Source organism: Lolium perenne, chromosome 6, assembly GCF_019359855.2.
Source record: "Lolium perenne isolate Kyuss_39 chromosome 6, Kyuss_2.0, whole genome shotgun sequence".
Lineage (NCBI taxonomy): Eukaryota > Viridiplantae > Streptophyta > Magnoliopsida > Poales > Poaceae > Lolium > Lolium perenne.
In genome coordinates this window covers 251,151,897-251,163,396 of record NC_067249.2, presented here as the reverse complement: position 1 = coordinate 251,163,396, position 11,500 = coordinate 251,151,897, and the positions used below count along the sequence as shown (strand labels likewise).

The following is an 11,500-nucleotide window of genomic DNA, read 5'->3' as shown; positions in this document are numbered from 1 at the left end:
AAGTACTATGTTAGCTTTATCGATGACTACTCTCGTTTTTGCTGGATCTATCTTCTTAAACATAAATCTGATGTTGAGCAGGTGTTTTATGCTTTTCAGGCTCATGTTGAGCTCCTTTTGAACGCCAAAATTAAAGCTGTCCAATCCGATTGGGGCGGCGAATATCATAAACTCCATCAGTATTTTCAGCGCACAGGCGTCTCACAACGTGTCTCCTGCCCTCATACCTCCCAGCAAAACGGCGTTGCTGAACGCAAACACCGTCACTTGGTCGAGACAGGTCTTGCCTTGCTCGCCCACTCCTCTCTCCCCTTACGTTTCTGGGATGAGGCCTTCCTGACGGCTTGCTACTTGATTAATCGCATGCCTACACCTGTTCTTAACAAAGAGACACCACTTTTCCGCCTTCTCAAAATTCAGCCCAATTACGAGTTTCTCCGTATCTTTGGCTGTGCGTGTTGGCCGAGTCTTCGCAAGTATAATGCTCACAAACTCGAGTTTAGATCCAAGATGTGTGTTTTCTTGGGCTATAGTCCTATGCACAAGGGCTACAAGTGTCTTGATAAATCCACGGGTCGCATTTACATCTCCCGTGACGTCGTTTTTGATGAATCCGTGTTCCCGTATGCCACTCTCGGGGTTACGGTCGATATTCCCACTCTTCGTGAAGCTATTAATTTCCCTGTCACTGGACCGGCTACGAGTGATCATGTGCGTCAATATGACCTGTCTTACCTGTCCACTAACCTGTCCTCTCCAGCTGTTGATCTTTCTGTGCAGAACCCCGCGGTGATCGACGTCCCTCTTCCGGATGTGGACGTGCATGTGCATGCCCCGGGAACAGCGCCCCACCCGGCTGCTGCCACGTCGCCGTCGTCTCACGGCGCGGATGCTGCCGCGTCGCCTCCGGGCTCCCCTGGTGCGGATGCGGCCACGCCTTCGGCGTGCACTCCCTCGTCGCCTGCATCGCCTGCGTGTGGCGCGCTCACGCCACCGACTTCAGCTCCATCGCCTGGCGGGCCGTCCGCTGAGCAGCTGCCTCCGGCGGCCTCACAGCCTGGCCATGTCATGGTTACTCGTCTGCGTGACAATACTCGTCGTGAGAAGCACTACACCGACGGCACTGTGCTGTACGATACTCGTCGCCGTGCTCTCTTTGCAGCGCCGGTGTCTCATCATGATGCCCTTCGTGAACCGGCGTGGCGCGCCGCAATGATGGATGAATTCAGCGCTCTCGCTCAGACGAAGACCTGGACTCTGGTTCCTCGACCACCTGGCACTAATATTGTTGGAAGCAAGTGGGTGTTCAAAACCAAGCATCGTCCAGATGGTTCAGTTGAGAAGCACAAAGCTCGCCTGGTTGCTCGCGGGTTCACTCAACAGCACGGCATTGACTATGGTGATACTTTCAGTCCTGTTGTCAAACCGCCACCATTCGCCTGGTTCTCTCTCTAGCTGTTTCTCGAGGCTGGACCCTTCGTCAGGTTGACGTCAGCAATGCTTTTCTCCATGGTTTTCTGACAGAAGATGTCTATATGCAGCAGCCCCCTGGTTTTGAGGATGTCCGTTTCTCCATGGTTTTCTGACAGAAGATGTCTATATGCAGCAGCCCCCTGGTTTTGAGGATAAATACTCGTCGGCGTCAGCGCCCGCAGTGTCAAATCTGCGGCTATTGGGGGCACAACGCTGATGATTGTCGGAACCGCTTCAACCCCGACTTCGTGCGCGGCAGCAACCAGCAGCGCACCGGCAACAACCAGCAGCGTGCCGGCAACTCGGCATCGACCAGCTCTCCGCCTTGGATGATGGACACCGGGGCGACGGATCATCTGACAAATGATCTTCAGCGTCTCCACATGCAGGAGCGCTATGGCGGGACGGATCAGGTTCAGGTGGCCAACGGTATAGGTTTGTCTATTGCCCACATTGGTCACTCTTGTTTAGCCGGTTCTCAATTAAAACTGAATAATATCCTTCATGTCCCACATATTAGTCAGAATCTTCTCTCTGTTTATCGCCTTGTCTGCGACAATGATGTCTTTGTTGAATTTCACCGATATTTTTTCTGTGTTAAGGACAAGGTCACCCGGAGAATTCTGCTTCACGGTAGAAGTCATGGTGGACTCTACCCCGTTCCGTTTAGCCGTGCGTCTTCGCCATCCACTCGTCGTGCTCTTTCCGGTGCCAAGACTTCATCGTCTCAGTGGCATCAGCATCTAGGTCATCCCACAAATAATGTAGTTCACACTATTGTTAAGAACCATGATTTATCCTGTACTTCCGCTAGTCCTCGTTTCGTTTGTGATGCTTGTCAGTGTGCCAAAAGTCATCAACTATCATATACTTTGTCTCATCGTGTGACCACTGTGCCTCTTGAGCTTATACACTCTGATGTTTGGGGTCCTGCTATTTCTTCTTCCGGTGGTTTTAAGTACTATGTTAGCTTTATCGATGACTACTCTCGTTTTTGCTGGATCTATCTTCTTAAACATAAATCTGATGTTGAGCAGGTGTTTTACGCTTTTCAGGCTCATGTTGAGCTCCTTTTGAACGCCAAAATTAAAGCTGTCCAATCCGATTGGGGCGGCGAATATCATAAACTCCATCAGTATTTTCAGCGCACAGGCGTCTCACACCGTGTCTCCTGCCCTCATACCTCCCAGCAAAACGGCGTTGCTGAACGCAAACACCGTCACTTGGTCGAGACAGGTCTTGCCTTGCTCGCCCACTCCTCTCTCCCCTTACGTTTCTGGGATGAGGCCTTCCTGACGGCTTGCTACTTGATTAATCGCATGCCTACACCTGTTCTTAACAAAGAGACACCACTTTTCCGCCTTCTCAAAATTCAGCCCAATTACGAGTTTCTCCGTATCTTTGGCTGTGCGTGTTGGCCGAGTCTTCGCAAGTATAATGCTCACAAACTCGAGTTTAGATCCAAGATGTGTGTTTTCTTGGGCTATAGTCTTATGCACAAGGGCTACAAGTGTCTTGATAAATCCACGGGTCGCATTTACATCTCCCGTGACGTCGTTTTTGATGAATCCGTGTTCCCGTATGCCACTCTCGGGGTTACGGTCGATATTCCCACTCTTCGTGAAGCTATTAATTTCCCTGAACCGGCTACGAGTGATCATGTGCGTCAATATGACCTGTCTTACCTGTCCACTAACCTGTCCTCTCCAGCTGTTGATCTTTCTGTGCAGAACCCCGCGGTGATCGACGTCCCTCTTCCGGATGTGGACGTGCATGTGCATGCCCCGGGAACAGCGCCCCACCCGGCTGCTGCCACGTCGCCGTCGTCTCACGGCGCGGATGCTGCCGCGTCGCCTCCGGGCTCCCCTGGTGCGGATGCGGCCATGCCTTCGGCGTGCACTCCCTCGTCGCCTGCATCGCCTGCGTGTGGCGCGCTCACGCCACCGACTTCAGCTCCATCGCCTGGCGGGCCGTCCGCTGAGCAGCTGCCTCCGGCGGCCTCACAGCCTGGCCATGGCATGGTTACTCGTCTGCGTGACAATACTCGTCGTGAGAAGCACTACACCGACGGCACTATGCGGTACGATACTCGTCGCCGTGCTCTCTTTGCAGCGCCGGTGTCTCATCATGATGCCCTTCGTGAACCGGCGTGGCGCGCCGCAATGATGGATGAATTCAGCGCTCTCGCTCAGACGAAGAGCTGGACTCTGGTTCCTCGACCACCTGGCACTAATATTGTTGGAAGCAAGTGGGTGTTCAAAACCAAGCATCGTCCAGATGGTTCAGTTGAGAAGCACAAAGCTCGCCTGGTTGCTCGCGGGTTCACTCAACAGCACGGCATTGACTATGGTGATACTTTCAGTCCTGTTGTCAAACCGCCACCATTCGGCTGGTTCTCTCTCTAGCTGTTTCTCGAGGCTGGACCCTTCGCCAGGTTGACGTCAGCAATGCTTTTCTCCATGGTTTTCTGACAGAAGATGTCTATATGCAGCAGCCCCCTGGTTTTGAGGATGTCCGTTTCCCCCTCGTGCTTGGTATGCTCGCTTGAGTACTCGCCTTTTTCAGCTGGGGTTTCTTCCTTCTCGGGCTGATACATCCTTGTTCATCTTCAATCAGCGTGGTGTTCAAGTTTTCATGTTGGTCTATGTAGACGACATTGTCATTGCTGGTTCCACTACTGCTGTTGTGGAAGGTCTTGTTCGCTCTTTGTCTGCCACTTTTCCTATCAAGGATCTTGGTGTTCTGGAATATTTCCTTGGATTGGAAGCGTCGTACAATTCAGGGGGCATGACACTTATGCAGCGCAAGTATGCGTTAGACTTGTTGCGTCGGGTTAATATGGAGAATTGTAACCCCACTTCCTCTCCGATGGTGCCCACTGAGCGGCTTGCTCGAGATACTGGTGCACTTCTTGGTCCATAGGATTCTTTCAGATATCGCAGTGTGGTTGGCAGTCTACAGTATTTGACTCTCACACGTCCAGATATATCCTTTGCTGTCAACAAGGTTTGCCAATTCTTGTCTCAACCCACTGAAGTGCATTGGGGGGCTGTAAAACGTATCCTTCGTTATGTCAAGGGAACATTGGATACAGGGCTTCGCATTAGGAGGTCACTGCAGCAGAGTGTTAGTATTTTTACTGATGCAGATTGGGCTGGAGATGTTGATGATCGACGTTCTACGAGCGGTTTTGCAGTGTTCGTGGGTCCGAACCTTATTTCATGGAGTTCGAAGAAGCAGCCCACGGTCTCCAGATCTAGCACTGAGGCAGAGTATAAGGCTCTTGCAAATGGAGCAGCCGAAGCTATGTGGGTTCGTTCGTTGCTTCGAGAACTTGGTGTTACCCAGCGGCAAGCTCCGATTTTATGGTGTGATAATTTGGGTGCTACCTACCTAACAGCGAATCCAGTCTTCCATGCCAGGACCAAGCACATTGAGATTGATTTTCATTTTGTGCGAGAGCAGGTGGCTGATGGCGCTCTGGTGGTAAGGTTTATCTCTTCTAATGATCAGCTGGCTGACATCTTCACTAAGCCAGCGACACGGCAGATGCTAGACCGATTTCGAATCAATCTAAAACTTGTATGTAGTAGTAGTTTAGATTGAGGGGGAGTGTTAAGAGATCGATTCACATACGTATGTATTTGTATCGTATGTGCCTTGTATTGTAATCCTGTCAAGTATATAAATAGAAGAGGTGGGGAGCACGTTGCTCCATCCACGAAACCCTAAACTTGTGTTTTCACTAGCACGGCATCTTGTGCTCCTCAGATTGTAGGCACTTCTGGCGGCTGCCGGCCGAGGAATGTAATTTATCTGCAATTGAGATATACATCATTCAACCTTACGAATCTCTCTAGTTCCAGTCCACGTGAAATTAATTCTTCTTACACATTGTGTTATCAACCCCAAATCGGTTTCACAGATACGTTTAATGTCACACTAAGCATTTTTTTTGACAGTGCGATATAAGAGGATTTAAAAGAAGACAACATATGCAGGGTAATAAGCATAATTGGAACTTACCATATAAAGCCCCATTGTTGTCAGGGATCATAGTGTCATAGTGATGACTAGGTTCAGCACTGTAAGCCAAACATAGGTATTTTACGAGCTAAACACACAAAATGAAATGTGAACTGAATGGCAAGATTCACTTAGGTTGAGTTCATCCTCGATTTGATTGTCCAAAATAAGGGGAAAATATTCAACGAAGTTCTTGACTGCTCCTTGTGCCAACACCTAAGCGACGACAGAATCCCGAGTAGAAAATGAAAAATGGAGGACCCTCAAGAGACGAACAAAGAACAGGTTAACAGAACTATTTACCATAGCAATGGCTAGCCCCAGAGCACTGGTTACCTCCTGGGATGGCGACGTCTCTCTCGTCGCCAAGGCCATGTGGGGAACAGGGCGTAGCATGGCATTTCTTGATCATATGCTTCGGGTACTCCTTGGCGAACTTCATGGCTAGATCCCAAGACAAAAACACAACGAGATCATGATTAATTAGAACGGTAAGTCTTTCAAGGAGAAGAAATTTGTTGCAAATAAAATGATTAGCTAGGGAGAATACCTTGCTGCTAATGTGTGACTTTTTCGAGAAGAGGGAAGTACCAGAATTTCACAGAATACATAATTTAGAGGTCTATGTTCCTTAAACAATGGACGTCCTCGCCAACAAAGGTTGATTACCTGACAAAAGGCAAATTCATACAAGGTATCAGCCTTTCAGTAGAGCATCAATCATTCACAACAAAATTGAACTACGCCCTTATCTACCTTCAGTAATCACCTCCTCAGGTCTAATTTTTTAGAAATTAGTCAATTAGCACATGTAACTCTAAATGCAGTATAATGGATTTGCGTACATCAGTGGCTGCTCGGATAAATAAAGAATTTGTTGAGGCCTTATCTACCTTCACTAATCACCTCCTACAGTGATAGTTCCACAATAATTAGACATCAGTTTGAATCCTAATTGTAGTCCACGCCAAGAGAAAAATGCACCACAATCAATCTCAAGCAAAGCATTATGCGGTGTCAATTGGTACCAAATCTGGAGAGATAGTGATAAGTTTTTAGAAAGCTAACCTTGGAAATCTGAAGAGCTTCCTCAGCTCCACTGGGCCTTCAATGCCTGTGCGTGTGCCTTATCCACAACACGGCAACAACGGCGCTGCACCCACCTCTGCCGCTGCAGCTGCAGCCTTCAAGGCGGGCCGATTTACACAAAAATAACCCAAAACTGAAAGAAAAGCACAGACTGACCCCCCGGTGAAACTATTTCACGGATCTAACCCTTTTGTGTGGCGCCCCCTCACGGGCGCCACACATGTCCATGCGGCGCCCCTGGCCCTGGCGTCACACACCCATCCGACGTGGCCCGTCGACGCTGCGCTGGTGACCCCGATCCGACGTGGCAGCACAAGTGGCGCCGCCCTCGCCGGCGCCACACTTTGAAAGTGTGGCGCCCGTGGCAAGGGCGCCACACATTCACTTAAGTTTGGGCCGCGCGCGCGCCCCCAGCCCGACCCTTCTTCTTTCTCCTCCCTCTGTTCTTCTTCTCTCCTCAAAGGCGCCCGGTTTTCTCTCTCCCCCTCTCTCCCCCCCACCAAATCAACCACCAAATCGTCAGATCTGTCCGTGGAGATCGTTCCCAACTCGTTGCTTGAGGTAATCTCCTCCATTTCCCCTCTTTTCATCCATTGATTTTGTGTATTTGCTCCAATCTATATGTGAAACCCTAGATGTGGATTTGGTTGATTTGAGGGTGGAGATGGATTTGGTTGGATGTTAGGGTTGTTGAAGTAGAAGAAATGGTAGTGTGCTAGTTTGTATGGGTAGATTATGTTGATTATGGTAACTAATGAACACATGTGTATATGTGTTCCCATTATGCTAGGGGATGGAAAGAATTGTTCATGTTCATCATGTGGAGAAGGATGCTTTCTTGAAGGGAAACATAGAGCCGGACCCGGAAGAGGTTGACTTGGTGTTTGACGTTAGCCCTAGCTTTGCGGAGGTGGTAGCACAAGTTAGGGTTGAGTTGAATTGGAATGAGCCAAATGATGGTGTTGAGCTAGAGGGAAGGCATAATGTGGGGTTTGGAATGCACACCCGTTGGAAGATAATGCGTATCAACTCGGAGCAACGTTGGTCCATTTACAAGGAGACGGTGGCCGGGTCACAAGATAAGGCTTTGGAGTTGTTTGCAACCAAGACGGTTGAGGCTCGTATCGAGCTTGACCTTAACCGGCCCTCCTCCCCCGTTCGAGAGAGGACTCCTCCACCCATGAGCCAAGAAGAGGCCACCCAATCTCCCATTGTCCAATCTCCCATTGCCCAACAACCTCCGTTGGATAATGAGTATGATGAGCATGACGATGGTGATGATGGTTTCGAGATTAATTGCAACAATATCGGTGATTTGGATAAATATTGGACGCAAGAGGAGATGGACCACTCCATTCCTTATTCCCGATGCTATGCGTCGGACTCGGATGATGATGGACCCAAAGAGGAGGTTGACGAGGATGGCTTCACGGCTAAGGAAGCCGAAAGAGCCGAGATCTTCAAGAAGGTAACCGGACGGGATATCCGGGTACCACTGTTCCGTGATGTTAGTCTTGCGGATGGAGCCGTGGTTGATGGTGGCAAAAGTTTACTTCTTGGAGCTAGGCCACTATCCAAGAGAGATGTGGATGGTAGGACGGCTATGATCTCTAAAGGGCTAACGTTTGATACATTCTTGGAATTGAAGATATGGTTGAAGGAGTTATCCATTAAGCATCATCGCCCTTACATCGTTGTTCACTCGGACTTGAAGAAGCGGTACACGCTAAAATGTGTGGATAAAAGGTGCCCATGGGTTGTCCGTGCACGACCTTTCAAAAAAGGGCCCTCTTGGCACATAACAAGTTGTGTAGCCACTCACATGTGCCGGGGGCCGAAGCTTGATGGCAAGGATGCACAGCCGGACCACCGTCAACTCACATCCGAGTTCATTGCATACAAGCTCTCGGTGGAGATCTCATCACTTCCTATCATGAGCATTAGGTCCGTGCAAGATACGGTCAAATCCCGGTTTGCCTACGACGTCAAGTACGGGAAGGCATGGAAGGCCAAACAAGCCGCATTCAAGATGTTGTACGGTGATTGGGAGGAAGCATACAACCGTATCCCTAGGTTGTTGTTAGCGATGGCCGCAACTAACCCGGGCATGGTGCATGTGGTGGAGCCTTCCGCAACCAAAATGACATTGCATGATGGTAAAAGAGTGAGGGTATTTCACCGTGCATTTTGGTCATTCGAGCAATGCACGAGGGCATTCGAACATTGTAGGCCCGTCATAGCCGTGGATGGTACCTTCTTGACCGGTCAGTACAAGGGCACACTATTGGTGGCAATAGCAAGTGATGCGAGCAACCGTTTAGTACCATTGGCTTTTGCATTGGTAGAGATTGAGAACAATGATAACTGGCAATGGTTTTTCCATATATTGAGGACGAGGGTCATACCACCCTCAAAGGAAGTGTGTGTCATCTCCGATCGTCATCAAGGAATTCTCAATGCGGTGGAGGTTGCAATTCCCGGGCATGCTCCCTTGCATCACCGATGGTGCATGAGGCATTTTTGTGCAAACTTCTACCGGGCATGCAAGAGCAAAGAGTTGTCTGACCTCCTTCAAGATTGTTGCCTCGCTTACTCTGAGCGCCGCTTCGCAAACCTATACAACGGCTTGCTGAAGCACAAAGACCTCAACGCGGGTGGTCAAGAGTTTCTTCATAGACACCTCATATTTAACTCAAAGTGGGCAAGAGCTTATGATGAGGATGGGAGGAGATATGGCCAAATGACAAGCAACATGGCCGAGTGCTTCAACAATGTGTTGAAGGGTGTCCGTGCATTGCCCGTGACGGCAATCATTCAATACACATTCGAGAAGTTGAATGTCTATTTCCAGAACTACACCGATGAAACGGAGAAGGAAATTGCTAGGAATTGCGAGTTCCCTACGAAGGTTGAAGAGTTCATGGAATTTCAGGCGAGGAAGGCGGACTCCCAAACAGCTACATGTTATGACAATGTTGAATGGATTTACCAAGTGAATGAGCCGGGAGGCACCACACAAGGTGGTGTCCAACATGGAGGCCGGGCTTTCCGTGTGTCCCTAAAGACATGTGAATGCACATGTAGGAGGCCCTCTTTGCTTCATTTGGCTTGCTCCCACTTGCTCACAGCGGCACGCACTAGACGTGTCGACTACAATAACCCGCTCACCGTTAGGGAGTCCGAGTTCTCAATCGAAGCCACAAAGAGGACATGGGCTCCAAGGTTTTCTCCTTACTTGGATCAATCACAATGGCCGGAGTATCATGGAGTGCAAGTTTGGCCAGATCTGGAATGGAAGGTTGTGAAACGTGGAAGAAGAAAGACAAAGAGGTATCACGGAGATATGGATAGATGGGGTCATTCGGGAAACAAGTTATTCCAAGAGTCTCGCGAGCCAACTAATTGTGGATCATGCAATAGTAAGGGCCACAATAAAAGGAAGTGCACATCCGGCAAAAAATCAAAGGGCAATGATGCTAGCACAAGTCAAGCATCAAGTAGCCAACAAGCTTCAAATCAACCTCCAAGCCAACAAACCCCAAGCCAACAAGCTCCAAGCCAACAAGCTCCAAGCCAAACGCGTCAACCTCCTCCAAGCCAAACGCGTCAACCTCCTCCAAGCCAAACGCGTCAACCTCCTCCAAGCCAAACGCGCCAACCTCCTCCAAGCCAAACGCGTGAATAAGCTCCAAGCACACAAGCCCAACAGCAACAAACCCCAAGCACACAAGCCCAACGGCAACAAGCTCCTACGCAACAACCTCCAAGGCAACAAGCCTCAAGGCATCAACCACAATGGCGACAAGCTCCAAGGCAACAAAGGATTCACGTAGGGCTTAGTAGAGGTGGCCGTCGCGGTGCTAGTATGCTACGATACCTAGCGGGGCCTTATCCGTATGTGTCTCCAAGTTACTAATTGCATTGTACTTTCTATTTTCATATTCCATGACTAACTTTGGTTTTTCAATTTGGTTTACAGGTATGGCAACTCAACCCACCAAGGGGAAGGGAGCATGGGAGGGCAATGAGAAGGAGGAGTCCGCTTGGGAGGAGGCGGTAAGGACGGTGCGGAAGAAGGAGAAGGAAGAACTAGAGAGGAAGAAGAAGGAGGAGGAAGACAACAAGATGGCGGAGCGTGCCCGTATGCAAAAACAGTATGATGAATACATATTGTTCCACAAGAGGAGGAATGCCAAGCTGAAGGCCGAACGGGACCGCAAGGCACGGATAAAATTCCTGAGGAGCTGCCAACTTGAGCAAATTGCGAGGGAGAGGGCCAATAGGATGCACCTAGAGGAGGTGGCTAGGGAGGCTGAACGCATCAAGGAGGAGAGAGCTCAAGCGGAAGCTGCAAAGACGGAGGAGCGCCACCACTTCTTCGATTCGGTCGTTCAGTTGGCTCGTGACTTAAGGGAGAAGGAAGAATTGGCTGAAGAAGCTAAGAAGAAGAAGGCAAGGGGGAGGGAGCCTTTGCGACGCAGTGATGTCCCTTTGCCTATGTTCTTGTTGTCGAACCTTTATGTTGTGTGAACCTTGATCTTCTCGAACCTTCGTGTCGTTGAACCTTATTGTAATTGAAACCTTGATGTCGTTGAACCTTATTTGTCATTTGAACCATTATGCTGTGTCAATGTGTGGTACATATTCAGTGCAATCTTCTTGTTGTCAAAAAACTGTTGGAATATGGTAGGATTTTTCATGGTTTTAACACAAGTCAATGTGTGGCGCCCTTCCCGCCGGCGCCACACATGCAAGTGTGGCGCCCGTGGCATCGGCGCCACACGTGCCAACTTATATGAACTACTGGGTCGAAAACATCCAGGGGCTCCGGACGATAAGTCCTTAGCCGTTTTGGCGACCCTCTTTGTGTGGCGCCCGTGGCATCGGCGCCACACATGCTTGTGTGGCGCCC

At 49.6% G+C, this 11,500-nt stretch overlaps 1 long non-coding RNA gene across 1 annotated transcript; it reads right to left on the bottom strand.

The window, feature by feature from the left end:
- Positions 1-5,223: 5,223 nt before the first annotated feature.
- LOC127309135 (uncharacterized) lies at positions 5,224-6,688 on the bottom strand. Its single transcript, XR_007856957.2, has 3 exons — positions 6,568-6,688; positions 6,050-6,168; positions 5,224-5,943 (listed from the first exon to the last, which is right to left on the bottom strand). It is a non-coding gene; the product is annotated as an uncharacterized lncRNA (long non-coding RNA).
- Positions 6,689-11,500: the final 4,812 nt, after the last annotated feature.